We start from the raw sequence: 4,653 nt of genomic DNA on the forward strand, positions 1-4,653 counted from the left end.
CAAGGTTGTCAAACTCGCGATTACAGTGTCGACTCGGTTAGGGGTGCACAAACTTGTATCGTAAATTCGTATCGTAAACTCGTACGAGTTTACAGTTAATCCAAAAAAGTTATAAAATGTCAAATAATATATATTTGATCATAACTTCATAAGAACAATCACTATTTCACATATCTAATAAAAAAGCATAAACATAGTTATCAACAACATGTTTTCACATATAAAAAAAGACTAAACATGAAAATTTAACATGAAAAGATATGAAATTTTCAAAATTTATGTTTCAACATCAAGTTACAAAATGACAAATTTAAAATTTCATACAAAAATAGTCCAATAGATACACTAAATAAGCTTCCATTGTCCAAATTTGATAAAAGGAAACATCAAACAAAGATTTCCTTTGTTTATCGAGTTTACCGAGTTTGACCGAGTTGACTCGCGAGTTTACCGAGTTGACTCGCGAGTTTACGAGTTTACAAGGGGGGCCCGATTTTAAGCTGATTCAACACGGAATTGAAATAATAGTTCGTAAATTCGCCGAGTTGACTCGCGATTTTGACAACCTTGCGATGGAGGGATTGAGAGAGATGTCTTACATAGAATACAAACAGGATGGTTGAAGTGGAGGAGAGCATCAGGTGTTTTATGTGATTGTAAAGTGTCTCTAAAACTTAAAGAAAAGTTCTATAAAACGGCAGTTAGACCTGCCATGTTATATGACGCTGAATGTTGGGCTATGACTCGAGCACATGAGCAAAAGATGAGAGTTGCGGAGATGAGGATGTTAAGATGGATGTGTGGACATACGAAGATGGACAAAATAAAAAATGAGAGCATTAGAGAGAAAGTTGGAGTTGCATCTATTGAGGAAAAACTCCGTGAGACACGTTTAAGGTGGTACGGACATGTACTTAGACGACCGATAAATGCTCCAGTTAGGCGGTGTGAAACTATGACAAATACGCATATCAAACGAGGGCGAGGTAGACCAAAAGACTTGGTTAGCAACAATAAAACAAGATAAAATTTATTTAAATATAAATGATGATATAATAGGAGATATAGTTCAATGGCGTAAAAGGATCCATATAGCCGACCCCACTTAGTGGGATAAGACTTGGTTGTTGTTGTTGTTATGATTCAATTTTCATGTCAGACAACTTTACATTCATAGTACTCGAACTATTGGAACAGTTAGACTGCTATATCATAAGCTGCTTTGCTTCTAAATTTATTTGATGGATAAATTAGAGAGAAAATCATCCACCTCTTAGACTTGGTGGACTCAAACTCCAAAATATCTAGATTAATAATAAAAAACTGTATAGAATTGATATTTTTTTTTAAAAAATATCAATGTTGACTTACTCCCTTTTAAATATGATATACCATACAGACATCTTGGAAGTAGGTGTCTTGCTTGGCATAATTTTGAAGATCCAAAATATTCTTTTATAGATGCTCCCGCATACCAAGTCTAGCGCACTTTCATCCATAGATTGTTGTCGATCAGATGTCAAAATCCACTGCTCTAAAAAAATTTATTGTTTAATATATATAGATATTAATTTTGAAGATAATTAATTCGATTCTATAAAAACATTTATATAAAAGAAGATAATCCTTGCTCCGAAGACTCCTACTGCGCCACACAATTTGAAAAAGGAATAAATCATTAAAGACTTCGTCTAATACAGCAATTTCTGCATGAGGAGTCAATGACGCTACCATTGCATTGTGCCCTAGGGTCAAATTATTATTCAATATTGAAAGACAACGTGATACGTAGTTCGGTAGTAGAAATAATTTCTTTTAAAATTTATCATCTTAACGGTTCCATACAATCGGTCTCACGATCATTTATGAAAAAATAAATCAAAAAATTACAATTGATCATGACACAATAGGGTATTATCTGACTTCGTCAAGATTCAAATTCTTATCCTTCTATAATTCGGTTACATCACAACCAACTTAAATATGTCTCAAAGATAAAATAACTTCGATTACATGCATCCTTGAAATAGAGGACGAGATAACTCTATATGAAAAATAAATAAATCGTCATATTTACTTTCTCTAATCTTATTTATCATGGCGCATCTTCATATCCCCGGGTCACTTGAAGATTTATCCCCCACAACTCCTTCAGCTAGCATGTTGCTTGCATGTGACAACGAAGGTCTCTTCCCTTCTTTTCATATGTCTGTCTCTCTGTCTTATTGTCCCATCGCCATCAAGGCATCAACTGAGTCAGTCTTCAATATTAATTGTTTGCCCTCTAGCTCCGTCCATCCGTCACGACCACTCGAAAAATTAAAATAAGTGCAGCTCACATAAATACGTACAGAGCAAATAGGGTAGAAGGATACAACCTGACGTCATCGAACATACGATGTCTATAACAAAATGTAAAGATCATTAGTTGGAATATTAAGGACTTTCATAAGGCCCTAAAGTAGAAAGGGATCCAACACCTCCGTCTTCATCATCATCAAGTCAATATTTTGAGATTGATAGAATCAAACTATCAAAGGAGGAAGATGTCCACAACTCCCTCCGTTGACGATTCCCTTAGTATGATAATTGAACATAACTTTTAATTCGCTAATTATGGACGAATTTTGATGCTTTGAAGACATATTTTGTAGACTTACATGTCCTCCAGACTAATGCATAGCTCATGCACTGTCAGATACATTGCAAAATCACTCGGCGACATCTCCTGGTTACCTTTGTATACTGACTGCGCAATATCACCGCTCGAAGGCCGTTGTGGACTGCTTTGATGGAGCTGTCGGATGGAATCCAAAGCCCCTAGATAGTGCTAGGAGACTTCAATGCACTCATGACTATTCAAGACAAGGATGGAGACATGCCGGTGACGAATTATGAAACAAGTGACTTACAAGTGATGCAATTTGGTGGACATTCATTCAATTGGGTATCGATCAACATTGACAAATGGAGAGGTCTTAAGCAAGTTAGATCGAGCAATGGTGAACACATAGTGGATCCTTGAGGATTTCCAAAGCTACATCGAGTTCCTTGTGGCGGGATGCCTATCGGACCAATCATGTTGTGTGGTTAGTTTGCTTGATGCACAAACGACGCCCTTTCAAATTCCACAACATGTGGACACTCCACGAAGGCTTCCATGCATTGTTAGATGAATCGTGGGGTGAAATGGTAGTTGGGACAGCTCAATTTCGCCTCAAACTGAATGTAATATCCTAGAAAATTGTAGGCTTTAACTAACCAATCGAAGACCAAGTCTTAACTAATTCAAATTAAGTGAGTAAAAACCTAAATTAGCCAAGCTCATTTAGGTTAACTAGGCCGGATCTAGAATTAAGTTAAGATTATGATAAAATAAAGGGGATGAGAAGATTCGTCTCGCAAAGACGAATTAAACAATACTGGTTTAAGTCAAATCGAAGATTATTTGGTTAGAGAACCAAACGAATCAAGACTGAACCAAATTGAACCAAGTTTGTTTGGTTCGTACTGGAAGAGGCTTTGATAAAATAAAATGGATGAAAAGATTTGTCTTTCGAAGATAAATCCAACAAAGTTGGTTTGAGTCAAATCGGAGATCGTTTGGTTAGTAAACCAGGCGAACCAAGATTGAACCCGGTTTGCTACAGTAACCAGTTCTGTCGTATAATAAATCCTAGGTTTTTAGTTGGTTTAGTTCGGTTATTGCGCCGACTAACCCACAATTACTGTGTATTCCTTTTTAAAGCACAAATTGAGATCCGTGCCGTCTCCTCTTCTCCCTCTCCCCTTCGCCGCACCTTCTTCCTCTGCCCAGCACCGGCCGCCGCGGGAAGAACCACGCCACCGCCTCTCCTCTGTCTGTCGCCTCACTCACCAGCCGATGCCCGATCAAGCCACCGTCTCCCTCTCCACCACCGCCATCAACGCCACTGTTGCCGCCGGATCACGGCCGCCTCCTCCCGTCCTCCTCACACGAAGACCGCCACAACTCTTCCCTCCTCTGTTGCAACCCTGCCGCCGCCCGAATTCAACAACCACATACCGTCGCGCCTCCCTCCCTGCCGCCGACGCACAGAGAAGAAGACCCGTCGCCAACCACCGCTGTCGTAGCCAGCTGCCATCTTCGCCGTCGCCATTCTTCCAGAAGCAGAGCCGCTGCTCCGTCGCACCTCGCTTGCAACCGACAACCAGCGCCGCCTTTCCCCTTCCTCAAGCTGTCCACCGGAGAACTAGGGTTCGCCATCGCCTCCCTTCCCTCTTCTTCTCCTTCCTCACGGATGCGCCACCGTCCCTTGTAGTCGGTCGTGCAAGAAAAATTGGAACCGGAGCTTTCTTGGATTTCTGCCGCCGTCCGTGAATTTAATTACAGCACAATCTGTTCTTGAAGTTGTGTTGTTCGGTTGACTTGGAATTGGAGCTGAAGGGCACAGATCTGAGGTAATACCGATTATTCTTGGGTTGGGTTTATTGTAGTTTGAATTGATCGGATTATGGTTCGTAATTGGTGGTTGTTAATGGATGGTTGTTTATCTACTGTTGGAGTGGTTTAATAATAGCATTAGATCAGGTTAAACCGATTAAAGTTAAGAAAGAATTTAGCTAAATTAGATTTAAAAGATAAGTGAAGTTAATAGGATTCAATTAGTTAGA

Source organism: Curcuma longa, chromosome 13 (genome assembly GCF_044706935.1).
Source record: "Curcuma longa cultivar G26 ecotype Majalengka, Jawa Barat chromosome 13, ITB_CL_G26_1.1, whole genome shotgun sequence".
In the NCBI taxonomy this organism is placed as follows: Eukaryota; Viridiplantae; Streptophyta; class Magnoliopsida; order Zingiberales; family Zingiberaceae; genus Curcuma; species Curcuma longa.